General features: G+C 32.6%; 1 protein-coding gene across 16 annotated transcripts in view; it reads left to right on the forward strand.

The window, feature by feature from the left end:
* The first annotated feature begins 5,059 nt into the window (after positions 1 to 5,059).
* LOC108136874 (hemicentin-1) overlaps positions 5,060 to 19,639 on the forward strand; it is a 160,477-nt gene continuing 145,897 nt past the window's right edge. For 13 of the 16 annotated variants that reach the window (XR_005977235.1, XR_005977236.1, XM_041708293.1 and 10 more), the window contains exon 1: positions 5,060 to 5,247. The gene's annotated coding sequence lies outside the window, so the exon portion shown is untranslated. The other 3 variants (XM_041708294.1, XM_041708295.1, XM_041708284.1) reach the window with 2 other exon arrangements.

Consider the following 19,639-nt stretch of genomic DNA (forward strand, 5'->3'; position numbering starts at 1 on the left):
TAATAAAAATATATAAAGTAACTATCTAATAATTGATCTGCAAATCATCATAGCTTCAATGTTTTTAAACAAATACATTCGCAAGTAAATCATAATTTTAATGTTTTCAAAAATATTTAATTCTTGCAATAACTGCAAGGGTATGTGAACTTCGGCTTGCCGAAGTTTGCTTTCTTTCTTGTTAATTTTGATATCCGTAAAAATGTTATTTTTATTTAAGTCAGAAGTAATCATTCCCGAACCTATAAGCATTACTAGGAGAGTCGATCTAGCTATTCGCGTCTGTTTGTCCACTCGTTTCTACGCAAACTGACCTATCAGTCTTAAAGCTATAGGTAGTAGTTAAAACAATGGGAGCAATCCGGAAAATATTTGAAACAGGAAGAAAGGCTATAGTTATGTTTCCCGACTATTAAATACCCGTTACTCAGCCAACAAACTTCAAGTATTCCTTCTACAAAACATTCGAAGTTAAGGTGGCGCCATCTGTCGAGCTGCATAGACAACACTAGAAGCTAAGTCTGTGCAGCTCCCCTAACCCCCGCTTACAGTTCTTTCGTTCTGTCTCTCTTCTTTAGCTATTACCGACAATCAGCGGCCGAGCAGCGACCTAGAAATGATTTAATATTCAAAATTGCGCTTTTAATTTTATTAAAATCGGAAAACGATATCATATAGCTGCCATAGGAACGATCGAATGATTAACGGCTTCAAGACAATGTAATGTCCTTGCTTGTATTCTTGAAGTAAAGTCCAGCGCTGAAGTTCTAGACAATATTAACCCAAAGTTTTTAAAAATAGTACTACCGTTTATTTTGCCATGTATAACCTTCATCTTTAACATTTCTAGAAATAGTTTATATTTCTTCTTTTCCGACGGTATGGAAAAGGGCAAAAATAATTCCGATACCAAAGGCCAACAATGACTTTAGACCAATTTTCATCCAATTTTTTCTTTCCGAAGTTATTGAAAACCTTACGTCTGTATTCAATTTAATGTTTCCTAGAAAGCAACTCTTTTCTGCACAATAAACAGTCAAGGTTTCGTAACTGACATGGTAGAGGATATTCGCCAGCAAATCGACCAAGGCCTTCGATTCTGTGAATCACGACATTCTTAGTACTTAACTAAGAAATCTTTTCAATTTTTCAAGAACTGCAGTCAGGTTAATTAAGTCTTATTTTTTCAACAGACTTCAAGCCGTATCAGCGGAAAATAATATTTCCAATTTTAAGCATGTGTAAAGGGGAATTCCACAGTTATCCGTACTAGGTCGTCTGTTGTTCGCCATCTATGTAAACGATTTACCCAATGTCCTGTCCGAATGTGAAGTGCATTTATACGCTGATGACGTACAAATCTATGTTAGTAGTCCAGTTAAAGAAATACAGGTGTGTGTGAGTTGAAGCTGTAGAATGTTATCTGTAATAAAGAAATAAACAAAAGAAAATGACTTGGAAATAAACCCAAAAAATATCAAAATGTATTGTCATCGGCAAAAGACCCGTTGTTACTTCAACTCTACAGAATTTATTTATAAACAATACTTTTATTGAATACGTAGAACACGCAGTAAATTTGGGAATTACATTCAGCTACATATTGTCTTGAAGCAAGCACATAGGACCAGCAACCGGGCGAACATATGGCGAGCTACGAAAACTTTCCGATACAAAATTATTCCTGCCAGTAGATACAAAGCTGCTAATCGCCAAAGCCATCCTCGTTCATACACAATTCTACGATGTTGAAATATTTGGTCATTGCGACTCGAGAGACGTGGGCAAAATAACATTATCATTTATCTCAATGTGTTTAATTGACTAATAAAATTCTTGACCTTAATTTAAACTCATGGATTAAATATAAATCAATAAATTACTTCTATAAAAATGTGACCAGCCACGAACCAATGTACCTAAGCAGCATGCTTATTCCTGAAATATCTCAACGAACTAATAACTATATATGCCTTCGCAGTCGATCTCTTTGCTCGGAGAGGCAGTTCTACGTCAATGCAATCCGATTATGAAACAGTCTACCACTCGAACTTAAAACAATTAAGAGAGCAACTCTATTTAAAAATAAAGTAAAAAAAATTTACAAATAATAAATATTATTAGAAAAATAAGCATATACATTTAAATTTTATAAAATTCTTTCCAATAAGATAGTTTATAGGTGTTAGAATTAAGTCAATAATGTTTATATAATATGTAATTTTTTCATACATACTATAATAACAAGTGCCTTAACAATAAGCATATGCTCTTAGCGCTGGGCTAAAATATTCAATAAAATAAAAAATAAATAAATCTAAAAATTCAACCTTGATTTTCCTGTTCAGTTGGTAGTGAAAATGAGACTCAAATCTTTTTGTTTTGTTCCAATTTTTACACCCTTGCAGAGTATATTATAATTTCAGTCAGAGGTTTGCAACGCAGTGAAGGAGACATTTCCGACCCTATAAAGTATTTATATTCTTGATCAGAATCACTAGGAGAGTCGATCTAGCCATGTCCGTCTGTCCGCCGGTTTCTACGCAAACTAGTATCCCAGATTTAATGATATCTGCATGAAACTATACGACTAAAGCATATAGTTCCCATAGGCACAATAGGAATAATAAGTTGTGTCTACAGTCATGCAAAATCCGAGAAAAACATCTACAACAATTCGGAAAAATGAAGAGGAAGCAACAAAAAAAAAAAAATTGCGCCAAAACCATTCGAAACGACCTACACATGGTAGAGTTGCTCGTCGAAAGCAATTTATTTCTGCCATTAAAGCGTTTGGAGTTCGGAAAACTGCAAGTAAACAAACCAGATTCGTCTTGGGAGACCGTGCTATTTAGTGACGAATCTAAATTTTACATATCCGGACATTATGTTCCCTCTTAAGTTTGGAGAAAAGCAAATAAAGCCATGATGGAGAAGAACTTGATTCCAACTGTGAAGCATGGTGGCTGAAACGTTATGGTTTGGGGGTGCGTAGCTGCGGGTGGAGTTGGAAAAATGGTCTTTATCAACGATAATAGGAAAAGGATGAATATAAACATTCTTTGTATTTGGTAAAACACCTCCCCAATCTCCAGGTTTTAATCCCATTGAACATGTTTGGGATATACTTGAGAAAGGATTAGGCAGCGCAATATTTCTTGGAAGCGTCGTTGCTACATAGTTGGATGGGGCCAAATAAGCGCAATAGAACCGAGCAACCTAATAAAAAGCATGGGTCGAGGTTTAAAAGCAGTGATTGGTGCTAAGGAAAGATTATTTAAATATTTAAAAAATTGTAAAGATCTTTTCATTTGGAATTCTTAAAAGTGTTTGAATAATTTTTATACCCTTGCAGAGGGTATTATAATTTCAGTCAGAAGTTTGCAACGCAGTGAAGGAGATCCTATAAAGTATATGTATTCTTGATCAGCATCACTAGTAGAGTCAATCTAGCCATGTCCGTCTGTCTGTCCGTCTGCCCGACCGTTTATATGCAAACTAGTCTCTCAGTTTTAAAGCTTTCTGCATGAAACTTTCCCAAAAGTTGTCTTTCTATTGCAGGTAGTATATATGTCGGAACGACTATAGCATATAGCTCCCATAGGAACAATTGGAAAAATAAATGAAAAAAAATGATAACTTTGCTGTTTTTTAATTTTTTGTTTAGTTCTTCGACATTTAGTAATGGTTAAATATTTCAGAGTTATGGTTTCAATTTCATCAAAATCAGACGACTATAGCATATAGCTCCCATAGGAACAATCGGAAAAATAAATGAAAAAAAATTTGAACTTTGCCGTTTTTTAATTTTTTGTTAAGTCCTTCGACATTTCGTAATGGTTAAATATTTCAGAATTATGGTTTAGATTTTATCAAAATCGGACGTCTATATCATATAGCTCCGATAGAAATAATAGAAATATATAAAATAACTATCAAATAATTGAGCTGCTAATCATCATAGCTTCAATGTTTTTAAACATATACGCAGTAAATCATAATTTTAATGCTTTCAAAAATGTTAAATTCTTGCAATAGCTGCAAGGGTATATGAACTTCGGCTTGCCGAAGATTGCTTTCTTTCTTGTTTAAAAAAAAAATACTTTTTAGCACAATTTGAAAAAATTACTGATGTTAACATTGAAACTTTTTTTTTAATATATCCTGTTAATCTTCAGAATGAAATATTAAATTTGTGTTTACGTTAGTTTTTGGTTGTGCTTTTAACAATAAAGTTAAAAATCTCGGGTGTCCGAATAAATTTTGTGTTCACTGTACATAACTCGTAACGGGCTGTATTGCACGTACTTCTGAAATATTTAACCATTACTATATGTCAAAGAACTAAAAAAAATTATTAAAAAACAGCAAAGTTATAAATTTGTTAATTGATTTTTCCGATTGTTCCTATGGGAGCTATATGCTATAGTCGTCCGACTTATATACTACCTTCAATATAGAATATATATACATTATAGGGTCGGAAATGTCTCCATTACTGCGTTGCAAACTTCTGACTGAAAGTATAATACCCTCTGCAAGGGTATTTAAAATTGCTTTCATATCCAAAAAGGTGCCAGGCCAGCAAACTTCAAATTGGTTTTCACGGGAAATCCAGTAATCTCCAAAGCCCTTAAAATGTTGCACAGTGTTATATATACCAAGCTGTGGTATGCAGTTGTCTAAAATCATTTTAGAATTTTCTCTTGTTTATTCTAAAAAAAAAGCTTTAATCATGAGGTAATAACTCGAAGCATTCTAGTTTTACGCAATTCACGGCAATGATTTATTTGGTTATCCAATTACCACATCTGGCAAAAGTCGTGGGAAATTGCAACTACAGTTTCGTTGTCGAATTAACAGCAACAGTCGCTAAAAAGTCGGCAAGAACCGGCTTACATGGGCTGACGTATTTGTCCCAAACACTTGTCCGAAACGCTAGCAGCTGCAAGGAAGCCGAATGCCGACGCCACATTAGGGGTTGATTCCCTGCCTCGCTGTCGTTTCTGGCTGGCATTTGGCTCTTTGGCGTTGGCTGTCTTGCCATCTTGAGGTTTGTTTCAGTTTCATTTTGAACGTCGAACGTGTAGAACGCCGAGAACGCCAAGAAACCGCTCTTAACAACGACCCGCTGTATAAACCGGGCTGAAGCCATTGAAACGCGTGTGAACGGGAGCCCAACTAAATATTCATTACTTGGGCGGTCGCTTAAAGTGGAAAACGCCAAAAAGCTAACTTAAAAGCAACGTGAGTGTAGGAGAATTAAAAATGAACAGGAAATCGCTATCTTGATTACAATAAAATTGCCATAATAACCACTTGTGAGAAAATGAGAGGGTAAATAAAGTGCAAAGGAAAATATAAGAGAGGGCAATACAAGCCAGCGAAATAAAAATTCTTGTGATTGCTACTCTCCAAACAAAAATAAATCGTGTGTTTGGAATTTCCTCTACAAAATTAATTAAATCATATACAAAAATTCTAAGCTTATCCTTTATCAAGTTTTAAAAAAGTTTTAAACGTGGCTTAAATGTTTGTGATTCGCAGTGAAATAAGCGTATTAACCATAACATTCAAACCATAGGTGATGTGTCAGCAACAAGTAAATCATCTATATAAAGATTATTTGTTCATAAAAAAATCTTTTGAAAAATATTGGACAACATGTGCATATTTTTTTGAAATGAGCGAATCTCGAAACAGTGTTTATTTTAAACGAAATACATAGAGAATATTTTTATACCAACGAGTGTTCACATACAACGCGTACACATATATAAACGAATGTACATATATCAAGCGCATGCGAGGATATATATACATCAGTGCCGGCTGAACAGAGGTCGGGCTAAAAAAAATTACATCACGCCCGAATCCATTTTTAGAAATAGCGCGCAATGAAATTTTCTTATTTCTTGGTTTACTTTCCATGTGTACAAACATAGAATATAAATATACATAAACATATATAGGTTACAAGCAAACTAAAATACAATATTTCGCACATTTATTATTTATGGAAGTTTATTCGTCGATCCGGTCATTTGGATACGCAAAGGATACAAATAGAAATATCTTATCTTTATTACTACTTTCTATCAGGTCTCTTTTAGTTTTCACTCGGAAGTGAGTTTGATATCTTTTTCGGGAAATCCCTTTAACATAATCGAAATTCATTCTTCGTTTAGTGGTTTCACTGAATTTCCATGTTCCTTTCTTATTTTCATAAAATGATTACCTTTTTTTTTTTGGAAAATGAGCCCTACAATGCTGTATATCTCAATATCTTGCACAAATTAAATAAAGATAGCGATGAAGCAACTTTCTCGAAAACTTAAGGAAAACTTAATGAACTGTTTATTAAATTATTCAGGAAAATAATACCACCATGCTGTACATGTACCTCAATATATTGCACAAATTAATTAAGGCTTCCGATAATTTAAACCAGCCGCCGAAGTATCACCAATTAAGGGGCTATTCTGATCTAGAAATTTGAAAAAAATCGTTGTTTCGTTGGTTTCCGAGCCATAAGAATTGTTTCATAATCTTTAAACGCGTTTTTCTCCAAACAACTTTTTATGAGGTGGTTGACACAATATTTCAAGTTCTACTGAACCGATTCCTTGAAAATTTGAAATATAGCCTCAGACTTAAATAAATTTTGATTATAAGTGTTTTCAAAAAACTCGAAAAGGTCGAAAAAATTGGTTATGTTTGATTTTTTTTTTGATCTCATGTCAACCAGGACACTCCTTTGTTTTTGAAGACTCCCGTCTACCGGCCTGTATCTCGCCGAATTTTATTTGTTTTCTTTTTTGTTATTAATTATATTGCATTCTTAAAATGTCAATAAAAAGCATATAAAAAACTGTATTTTAAAATAATTTTTCATTTTTTAAAATCTTTATTTAAAAAATGCCCAAAATGCAGGCTTCTAGACCAGAATACCCCCTAAGGTCCGGTTTCGATCGATAAGTTTTGTGAGTAGTTCTTGTTCTGGAGTTGGCGCACTGTCTACTGCCCAACAAATATCTGAGAACGTTATGCGATTTTCTCGAAAACGTAGTGTTTTCTTAAATTAAATTTTCACCAAATTGTAAAGAAAAACTGAATTTTTGAAATTTGAAAAGCGTAATCGTTTGCCCATTTTTGCCCACCAATTAGTTTTTTTTGCACAACAGTTTTCAAAATATGGAAAGTTCGAAAATTTTTGAAAACCCATTTTTTTAATCACAAAAGAATCGTTTGCTTACGTTGGCCCCCTCTTAATAATTTTGCAAACTAAAAACTTTTTCCCCTTAAAAAAAGTTTTTTTGAAAAACTATTTTTATGCCGTCGGCAAATGATTCTTTATTGGATAAAAATGATGAAAACATAAAAGTTCCACATTTTCTAAAGTTTTTACTTTGCAAAATTCTAAAAGGTGGGCTAACGATTAAAAGAATAAAAAAAATTGTGGAAAGTCAATGTTTAGGTTTTCGAAAGTTTTCGAACTTTCCATATTTTGAAAACTGGAGGTGGGCAAAAAATCGATTTTTTTCGACCCAACTGCATTGAGCTACGAAAAACGAGCCCTACAATGTTGTATATCTAGCACCCTTAGTAATGGGTTGGCGATAAATTGAATTGACTTTGGCGCTGCAACTATTTGTGAGCACACGGCCTTACATCCTGATGCTTACTCCGGTTTCGACGCTAGTTTCAAAGACTAGGTCAATCAACATTTTGCGAAAAGTTTGTTTTTATTTCATGGAACTGGCCCATACTTACTTTAACAAGTCCCTTCTATTTTTACTTAATTTTAATAGCCGTTACTCGAAGAGTAACCTAGTAATACCTAGCATAGGGTATTATAATTTCAGTCATAAGTTTGCAACGCAGACAAGGAGACATTTCCGACCCTGTAAGGTATACATATTCATGATCCGCATCGATCTGTCCGTCTGTCTGCTAGTCTGTCCATTTCTACGCAAACTAGTCTCTCAGTTTTGCAGCTATCTGCATGAAACGTTCGCAAATGTTGTCTTTTAATTGCAGGTAGTATATAAGTCGGAACGAGCCGAATCGGACGACTGTAGCATATAGCTTCCATAGGAACAATCGGAAAGATATATACAAACTTATAAATTTTTTTTTTTTTTTTTAATTTTTTTTAGTTCTTCGACATATAGTAATGGTATTTTAGAATTACGGTTTAAATTTCATCGAAATCGGAGGACTTATTATATAGCTGCCAATTTTTTTAAATTTAAATTTAACTTTTATATTTTTTAATTTAAAAATTAAATTTTTTTTTTGATTTAGTTATAACGTGATAGTGCAGAATTACGCTTTTAATTCTATTGAAATCGGAAAAAGATATCCTATAGAATAATGGAGCTGCAAATCATAATAGCTTCAATGCTTTTAAACATATACACAGTCAATCATAATTTTAATGGTTTCAAAAATATTTAATTTTTGAAATAGCTCCGAGGGTATATATATTTCGAAGTTGCTTCCTTTTTTATTAAATTGCAGTTTCATTGTGTGCAAATATTCACCCGCTGTTTCGAAAGCAGCAAGTCGGCCTACGAAAAGTAATAAACCTAAAAAGAAAAAGAGAGTACAAAAATTTAATTTTCCGCCAATTAATTGGAAATCAACGCAAATCTAAGTACAGTTTTGACATCAACAAGTGAAAATTTGTTCCTCACATTATGATTTATTCACTGATGTTGGCCTATGATAAATGCTATGGGGACCTCCTGGTCCATCAATTCCTTCTGTATGTCAACGTAAATATGCCTGTTTTTCGCGCTCTTTGTTTATTATTTATTTATTATTAATACCCACATTTAAAAAAGATAAGATTGGAATGATTTTTTTGGCATAGTTTTAAAGATGCAAGTTCATTCGATATTGAATAAAAATCACAAAAATCTAGTGAATATTTAGCTGATCGAAATGCTTGTGAATTATCTGAAATTGATTAAAATTTCCAGTAAAAAACAAAGCAATGCTGGATTTCTCATTTTTTCTCAGATATCGACTTAAACTTAAAAAAATTCATTATTTCGCAATGGGATACTTTGCTTTAGAATTACTTTCGGATACCCTCCAAAAATGAAGTGATATTTTTAAAAATAGATTTTTTTATTAATTAACTACTAAAATCTCCCGCCGGTTTCGCGCGGGAAGCCCAAAAGTAAGCTTCTCTCATTTCTTCTCAAACGAGAACTAAAATACATGCACAAAACATAAAATAATGTATATACTAAAGAACCGTTTGACGCCATGATAAGACATTTTAAATATTTGATTAATATATAAAAGTCTATTAAGCTTTTGAATATCCAGATGCAAGGATGAACACAAAAAAATATAAAAAATTTAATTTGGGTCAATTATTTGACTATTATTGGCACCTCGGGCACCAAAAGATGTCGTTTTTAGAAGTTGATAAATCGTAAACCACTTAGTATTTTGTAGTTATTTACATATATTTTGATTTGTTGTTTCTTATACTAAAGTGTATGCTGTAATCAATTAAATCTCTTTCCTAATTTTTTTCTAGAAATAAAAATGTAAAAATTATAAATATTTTCCGACTTTGGTTTGGATAAACTAGAGAGAGTTTTGACAAAGTGAACGCTATTGCAGAAAAGACGCCTGTTCGAATAGGCTTTTAAGAGATCTAATGTCAACTAATAATGGGCTTATGACACTAATTGTTTGCCTCATTCATTGCTCAATTATGTTGTTTTAACTATACGACTATAAGTGTGAGCAACACAAACGTATGACGATTCCAAAGAGCAATGATTGAAGAAAATTTACAGAACCCGATACCCAATAGTAAAAGTCTAGACGAAATTGGGTAAAAAATATCGTTAGATAAAATACAACCGGGGCCGATACATCAATGAGCAGAATTGTATTTAAAAAGTACAATTGGAGTTGACGACAAAACGGATTGAAAGAGCGGGGCTTAAATGTATACGAAATATTTTTTACCATTTAAGGGTAACAACTTAAAACCTTTAAACGTTAAAATTTGCGGGATAAACACAATATAAAAACAAAACAATAAAGTTTGAATTTAACGTTAAAAAGGCAGTGTGAGCTTCTATGAATCCGTCAATGAATGAGGCAAACAATGTGATTCCATACCCATATATAGAATGTTAAATGACGAACTTTTAAAATTCGACCGGGTTTGGTACCAATATATTTTTAAACAAAGAAAACCTCGTTAAGAGGTTAAGTTCTTTCGTACAAAAAACTATATATTTTTATTAATTTTTGTTTTTCAATTAAAAAATATACAGGCCTGATCCAGTTTTCACTCAGAATTGAATTCGTTAACATTGGCGGATTTCCCTTTAACATAAGCAAAGTTCCCTTGCTTGCTAGCAAATTTCTATTTGGTGCAAAAATAAAACAGCTGACTACCGCTATTACTTTTAACAAAAGCCTATGATTTGCCTAAGTTTTCCAGGCAAATCTCTTATTAACATTTGGCCCGCTGCTGTTCCTAAGCTAAATCTAGAAAACTTAACCATATAAAATCAAACAGAAAAGCGCTTGCTAAAAATAAGTCCTAAAAAAATAATTCTTTTTTTTCGTACCATGACAACCATTGCTTTGTTTCTATCAAATCGTTCAGAAACTAGAACAGGGGCGGCGGATTTGCAAAAATACATTAGCTTAAATTCGAAGGGATTCTGAGGTGCCATCACAAGATAATTTTTAAAAAGTCAAATATGTTGCTAATAACCACAACTGTTATGCAACAAGGTTCTTAATACATCAAAGAATAAGGTAAAAATATCATTTGCACTTTAAGTTATCGCAAAATATTTTAAAAGAATTAATTTCTGTTCTTGCGGATCTGAATCCGTCAGCCAAATGCTTGACGAAAAGTTTCCGTGAGATTTTTACGGAAGCTAACAGATAATTTACAGAGGGAATTTAGATTCCGTGTGAATCTTTCGGAAGTGAAAACTGGAACAGGCCTGATAAATATTTTATTCAAACTTTTTTTATTTATAACCTTGTACGCATTGAGACTGATTTGATGGGTCGTCTTACCTTCACTGTGTCAAGTAGATTAAGTTGAAATTAAATTCCCCTAATATGAATTCATTGTAGTTCTAATTATGACTTGCATGAGCCTTTCAGTGAATTATGTTCTGATATAATAGAGTTTACCCTATAATATCTAATTCTCACTCACTTTCGCTCTTGAAATGTTTAACCCTTACGTCACTAAAGCAAATTTAAATCTTACTTTTTCCCCGGGCTTCTATCATTATTTTTACATCTCGCGTCTATCCTCTCGAGAATCGTGCCGTACGACACACGACTGCGCCCCACAGTCGGATGGGCGGGGGTAAACCGTGAGACACCGCGCAAAAAAAAATTCTTATATCTCGATTGTTTCTATGAGAGCTATATGTTAAAGTCTTCCGATCCGGTTCGTTCCGACTTATATACTACCTGCAACAGGAAGACAACTTTGGTGTAAGTTTCATGACCGAAAACTAAGAGATTAGTTTGCGTAGACGGACATGCGGACGGTCAGACGGACGAGGCTTAATCGACTGTCTAACTGAAATTATAATACCCTCTGCATATTATTTATAAAACAACATATTTCAAGGTTCAAAACCCAAGCGATTTCTTTTTTCAGTAAGACATATGGAAAATGCATGTGCTTTCAAAAAACTGTGGAGAATATCCACAGCACTGGTCGGCACGCATACGATGAACGGCAAAACATGTATTGACGATGCACGACAAGAGCGTGTGTATCGGAGACTACTATAGATAGCCGCAGAATTGAAAATCTGCTTTGATGGTCCGATCGTGACGAGTAATACACCGATCGAAAGGTATCGCTAAATGAATAAGAATTGCATACCAAGACTTTAGGAAAAATGATTGGTTGAGGAAAACGGGCAGTGAAAGTGACACACTAAACATTTTTTTAAGTGGAGTTCCTGAGCTTGGGTTGATAAAATATTACACTTTTTTAACACAGTTTAAATTTAAATAAGCGTCGAAATTTACTTGGGTTCAATGCTCCTTTCAAAAGTTAATTAAAAAATACTTTTTTTGGTATATTTAAACAATACAAAAGTATTCTATATCGTTTCTCAATTTCAACAAATTTTAAGCACTTGTTTTAGAATTCTGAATTAATTTTCTTTGTGTTGGGGAGGTCGTTATAAAATAGATTATAAAATAAAATTTAAAATAGTTATTTCTTAAGTTATAAATATTAAACAAAAAAGTTTAAAAAAAAGTACGTTAAGAAATTCATTGGAATCAGGTAAAAGAGCACCGGACCGGAAATCAAAAAGAGCAGTAAGCCCGATATTCGATTTTTTTTTTAAATTTACAGTTAAGCAAACAAAAGTTCTATGACCATTTTGAATTACCATATATAAATCTACGAAATTATCGGTCAAAATATTTCTTAGTTTTTTGCATAAGTTATTATATAATCACTGTAAAACCAGCCGTTTCTCCCAATGTGCCCCGGCCTTGCTAACTAATATATATTTGACTTCGAATCCATCGAGAAACCAAAATATGGGAATTACTAATTCGCCTTTAAAATGACAACTTTTTTTACATGAGTCGGAATAAGTGTATTGAGAAAATCTAGTTCGGAGTGTTTTAATATATTTAATTTGAAAAACTTTTTAATCTGAAATTCGATAGGCATTCAGGGATGTACTTAATATTACCGGCAGCTAGAGTGAACTTAAAGTTTTTTTTTACTTTCTGAACTTCATTGTTGATTCTAAAAACAATTGGTTTTCAAATTGCTCATCCCAAAAATTCTTTTTAAAAATCTATTGCTCTGTGCAAATATTATTAAACGGTTTTGAAGAAAAATTTAGAAAGGAATCGGTTTAAAGCTGAAACTCTTTAGGTAATTTTAAAAAATAACTGTCTGTTTATACTTTCTTTTGTTCTAAAAATATCATTCCTCCAGAAACTATATTTTGCATATAACTTGAAATACTGACAATATATTTTCTTCTAGGCTTTATAAATTCTCCTCAAACATGAAATGTTTCATTAAAGAACCAGTTTTAGGGCAACTGGGAGTTAATATATAATCTTATAAGCATCTGGGGGTGTCGGTATCAAAAGAGAATATTCTTGATCACAATCGTTTATTACACATTTGAAAGCGTTGAATTGTTTTTAATCCATGATGGTGCTTAAAAGGATGAAGTTAGCTTTCAATGCTGAAAATTTGTTTACAACACTTAAAACATAGTATTTTTTTGTATGTAGATTATATTTAAACTAAAAATAAATAAAGCAAGTGATTTAAAATTATAAACTTATATCTAAAAAAAATATTGTTATATGCTCTCTGATTTTTTATGTATTTTTCCGAGTCAAGGTTGTTGCAACTATTCTGATGGCAGCAGCTCGCAATTAAAAAAAAATTATCGTCCGTTAATTAATAGATTTTTTTTACTATTTTGGCTGCGAAAACATTGAATGGAACTATTTTGCTACGTCTCAATAATTTAAACATACCATTGCAGGAAAAATGGAAATTGTTGCGCAGGTTCCAGGTATAAGAAAAATACACTACATATCTTGTAATAACAAATTTTATATTAACGTAGACCTTACAGCACACTCAATAAAAAAATAAACTAAAAACTACTTTCGTAACAACAACATAGTCCAAAAACTGACTTGTTTATTAAAGAAAGATTTCAAAAAGAAAGATTTCACAAAATTGCCATTAAGGACGTATTGCCTTTTGTAAACTACTTATATTTTGTTAAATTTAACTTAAATGCAGTGAGCTGGGCACGCAATATCAAAATAAAGCACAAAACACTTCAAAGAAAACACTAAACACTTTCGTTTTGAGTTCGAATTATCCTTGTTTCATAGCAAAACCCGAAACTTAATTTTGTTTAGTTTACATTCTGTCAAATAAGTGCCCAGAAATTTGAAATAAAATACAAAAAACTCATCAATCATCTAAATTTATTATATCCCCTTCAAAATAGGCCCCTTCTGAGGCAATACACTTCTTCCAACTAAACAATCCAATCATCGAAACACTTTTAAAAGCTTTATTCCGGGATGGCCTTCAGTTCGCGTTGCGAATTAGTTTTGATGTCTTCAATGCGTTTCCACGAAGTGGTAATTTGAGTTTTGGAAAAAGGAAAAAGTCACACGGGGCCATATCTGGAGAGTACGGTGGTTTTTTGATGATGGTCAAAGTTTGCGACAATACCAATTTCTTGGAAAAAATAGCTAAAAACTGATATATTCGTTTTTTTTTTGACAATTTCTTGCAAAATCATCATCACAAAAGTTATAGATCTAATTGAAATACACATTTTCAGACTTCCAACTTGTTTCGGTAAAGTGAATATCTAACAAACAATCGACCAAAATAGTTTCTTATTTATACCCTTGCAGAGGATATTAAAATTTAAGTCTCAAGTTTGCAACGCAGTGAAGGAGACATCTCCGATCCCATAAAGTATATATATTATTGATCAGCATCACTAGGAGAGTCGATCTAGCCATGTCCGTCTGTCCGTCCGTCTGTCCGTCTGTCAGTCTGTCCGTCTGTCCGTCCGTTTATATGCAAACTAGTCTCTCAGTTTTAAAGCTATCTGCATGAAACTTTCCCAAAAGTTGTCTTTCTATTGCAGGTAGTATATAAGTCGGAACGAGCCGGATCGGACGACTATAGCATATAGCTCCCATAGGAACAATCGGAAAAATAAATGAAAAAAATTATAACTTTGCTGTTTTTTTAATTTTTTTGTTTAGTTCTTCGACATTTAGTAATGGTTAAATATTTCCGATTTACGATTTAAATTTCATCAAAATCGGACGACTATAGCATATAGCTCCCATAGGAACAATCGGAAAAATAAATGAAAAAAATTATAGCTTTGCTGTTTTTTAATTTTTTGTTTAGTTCTTCGATAATTAGTATTGGTTAAATATTTTCGATTTACGGTTTAAATTTCATCAAAATCGGACGACTATAGCATATAGCTCCCATAGAAATAATATAAATATATAAAATAACATCTAATAATAGAGCTGCAAATCATCATAACTTCAATGTTTTTATACATGTACGCAAGTGAATCATAATTTTAATGTTTTCAAAAATGTTTAATTCTTGCAATAGCTGCAAGGGTATATGATCTTCAGCTTGCCGAAGTTTGCTTTCTTTCTTGTTTTATCATCATGCAACTCTCGAACCAAGTGTTTTCTGCTTCGGTCTTTGTGTTGTCATAATATTTCCTTTTAAACATCTAAACTCAACAAAGATGTATTTTCTTCCTTCATTGAAAATCATAACTTTTGTATGCCTAGAACATTTACGTGTTTTATGAATTAAGACAATGTCACGCAACAAATGCAGATCACAGTCAAGCGCTAGAGATGAGCAAATAAACTATAGTTTTGTAAAATATCAATAAAAGTTTGGTAACGCCAGACCGGTCCAATTAATTGAGCGCTCATTTTAAAATGACGGTTTGAAGGCAACATATTTCTTAATTTTTCTCGTAAAATATAAACCTTGCGCAAAAAAGTGACAAAACATGATGTGTGTATTTCAACTATATCTTCAACGTTTATTTAAATGTTTTTTGATAAAGTTCATATTATAGACCAAAAAAAAAATGGTTCTACCTATATTTTTCAAGAAATCTGCGTTGTCGCAAATTTTTGCCTATTTATTCATAGTTGGACCCCAAAATACATGGACCCTGAAAATTTGAAAATGATCGGGAGCTGATGTTTTTCGGAAGCTTATGAAACCATTTAGAATTATTTTCCATTTTTTTTTAACATGTCGCGAGGAAATTGTTCTAAAGGGACACAGACAAAAATAATCTAGTACACTGCCCCCAATCTGAGAATATTTGTACTCAAAAAAATGCAAGATCAAAAATTATTAGTTTGAGTTTAAATAACTCAGTTTGAATAAAAACTTTCAGAACGAAAAAACTCAAATTAAGTTCATAAGTTATTTTTAAAGAATTTCGTTCTCAAATGAGAATCGGCCAAAATAAATAGGCTAAATGTGTCATTTCCATTTTCTTTGAATTTAATTGTTTGTTATACATACATATGTATAGAAATTTAATTTGAAAACGACCATTACCCCTCCCGTCGGTCTTTTTGTGTTCATTTGAAGTGCTAAAATTGATTAGGAATACGTCTGATAATTCCATAATTAAATTACTTATTACTTATTATTTACTTATTACTTATTAATTTTAATTACGAAATACTTTTATGAAAAACCACATGCCTTGACTGAGAATTAAACCCGGGACCTGTCACACACTAGATGAAAGCTTTAACCACTCGTCCACGCACCTTCTAACTTGTCAGAGCTCAAAAGAGGCACAACTATTTTTTCTTGATAAGACGAATTCGTATTTGATGCAAAATTTTTGCGGTCATTTTTAGAAATGTTAGTTAGCTAGAAAATCATTAATAAAATAAAAACAAACCGAAAAAAATAATACAACTCGAAGTGGACTCGGGACCTCGATACTTTGGGAGTCGAAAATTCAAGTTCTGAACGACCGAATTTGTTCTCTGTAGCGCCGATGGCAATCTTGTGAAATCTTTGGAAGTTGAGCTCTTTACATATAAACATATGCACATGTATGAATTTAAGTAAAACATGTTAACAATTCCAAAAGCAAAGTCTTAAACAAGTCGGCAGAGCAGCAGAAGCGCGGCGGCAGAGACGAACACGAACAGTGTTAAACCGCATTTGGTACACACACACTGACCAGTTTCGACGTGCAATTACTCACACAAAGAAGTGCGAGAATGTTATAGTACGTGTTATGAAAACTGGTATACAAGTAGATGTAATACCAATTTTCTTAAATTTAACGCTCACACGCTCACATGCGTTCAAAATAATAGTAGTGCCAAAAAAATATTAGTGTCATCTTTTATTATTATTATTTCTCTTGTTCAGTTCATAAAATGGTTGACCATTTTATTAAATTAGTTCATTTCATTTAAATCAACCCTCATTTGATATGGGAACTACTTTCGGTCGGTCAATATAATAGTATTGCTGAAGATTAATTTAACAAACATTGTCCTTTTTTGTTATAACGAATTTGCAATTGGAAAAATAGTTTTTGTGTTTTGGATTCGAGAAAAATTCTTGAAAATGAAAAAAAATCTAAATTTATGGGAAGCGTGAGCTCTTTGTAAAAGTTAAAGTATTTAAAGCACACCTTTGTTTATGGGGTTCTAGCATTTGAGCCTTAAATCAAAAATTTTCAATGGATCTTCTTAATTGTTGCTAGAAAAGATAGGTATTCTACCTTAATATAGTAAAAAGCTAAAATCATTCAACCAAGGGGAAAAAAACTAGTTTTCGGACATATACAGCGTACAATTTTTTGTAGAAAACCAGAACACCGATTGAAGCATAACTAAGATAAAGCTTAAATGGTTTTTTATATTCAAAAATATATTGTCAAAGATGTTTTCAAACCATTTCCAGGCTGTACAATACGGTATATAACTGATTTCTAGTTGTGTACCATTGCTCAAGTTAATTTTTTTAAAGTTATAGAAAAGGTATAATGTAAATATGTAAGATGTCTATGAAATTCAATTTTAAAAAGTCATAAAAGAATACTTTTAATCATTTGATGGACTTAAAACTGATAAGAAACCTACAGTAATTTGGTTATCAACTTCTAATGACTTCAGCCACAGTTCATGCATATATTGCCTAAAATGTTCTATATTTTGCGTCTGACATTCGGAGGCTTCTTGACAATATAAAACAAAGGTTTAAAGTCAGGGCCTACAATAATCGACTAAAATCGAAATAAGTCAACCCAAACAGAGGGTTGGATTACAAATTATTCAAAAATCTTGAAGTTTTCTAAAATGCATCCCAATTTCAAATTGGAAATAGAACTACTATTAAATTAATAAAATAGTCCTCAATTTAGAAAATGGTTGTTTCAATAAAATAAATTGCAAAATGGTACGGGTTTCTTTTGTTTTTTATATGTTTGCATCACTACCATTTTTATAATATATTATTAATATATGCTATAATATTATAAACAATGAACGCACCTTTTTTAAATTTAAAGATCGATAGCTGCCCATGCTTGCTCAATAGGCGCAACTCGAAGTTCGAACATCGAAACAAACGATTATCCGTGTGACAGTGAACCTGTCACTCATTTAATTGCGATCGTCACGACCTTTTTACTTTACTAAGAGGTATTTTTATATCAAAGTTGTGGTTTGAACATAATCAGTACCCTTTCCACTTCTAAACTACCTGTAAGAGAAAGAATATTTTTGGGAAAGATTTATGCAGATAGTTTTAAAACTAAGGGACTAGGGAAATAAAACAGCTGACTGCCGCTACTGCTCTTAACAAAAACCTATGATTTGCTTTAGTTTTCCAGGCCAATCTCTGATCAACATTTGGCCCGCTACTTATTTTAAAGGCAGTGATGGAAACTGAACAACTCGTGTGTATTGTATTGTATTGTACTGTATTGCCCGAAATAATTCAAAGATTGTTTGTTTGATTTTACCAATGTTTTTGCAACTTTTGGCAAATAACGAGTTGAGAAGACAACAACTGTTTGACATTAAACGCAATAACCGAAATTTAAGATGCAATTCTAACATTTTTTATTTGTCAGATCGCCAGTGAGTAACTAATATTTCGAAATTACTTTAACAACTGAAAGTTTTGCAGACTTTTGCAATCTTGACAAAGATCTATTTCTTTTCCTTATTGACCCGACTTAGGGCATCCTTGGATTGCCCATGATATCCAGCTTGCGACAGTCCTTCCATTCCTGGCAACCGGGTCGTACATTTTGTATTTTAAATTTTGTGCGTATATCAGCTGCTAGGCACCAGTGTTGCAAACATTTTAGAAGTGGTGTTTGGGACAAAAGTTGCAAAAGACGATAAAAAGGTCTCAACACAACACGCTTTGCACAATAAGTACATTAAATTAAGGGGTAATAAGAACAAAAACAATTTTTAAAGTAGACTTAGATTATTTACACTGCTAACCATATAAAAACAAACCGAAAAGTGTTTGCTAAAAATAAGTCCCAAGAAAATAATTTATTTTCGTACCATGACAACCCTTGCTTTGTTTCTATCAAATTCGTCGGCGGATTTACAAAACTCGAGTAGGTTAGAATCGAAGCGATTCTGAGGTGCCATCACAAAATAATTTAAAAAAAATCAAATATGTTACTATTTTCTAAATCTATTATGCATCAAAGTTGTGAACCTTTCACATGTAGTGTTGGGAACAGGAGTTGCCAAAGGCGTTGAAAAAGGTCCCAATTTATTTATTCGCCAAAGGATTAAATCCTCATCTGTCTTATGGGGTAACATAACTATAAAACTAGATATTATTTACAAATAATTTCTTAAGCAATTGCCTAAGCACATTGTTCTTGAATCCCCAATCCAATCGAATACTCGCTGGCAAAGAGTTAAAAATTCTCAAAGCTCTTAAATTTGGCTCATTCCGCGCATAATTGGTTCTCGCAGCACTTTCGTTAATTGGGATGACGGTACGGAGATTCCTGGCTGG

This window comes from Drosophila elegans, unplaced genomic scaffold, assembly GCF_018152505.1.
Source record: "Drosophila elegans isolate 14027-0461.03 unplaced genomic scaffold, ASM1815250v1 contig_208, whole genome shotgun sequence".
Taxonomy (NCBI): Eukaryota; Metazoa; Arthropoda; class Insecta; order Diptera; family Drosophilidae; genus Drosophila; species Drosophila elegans.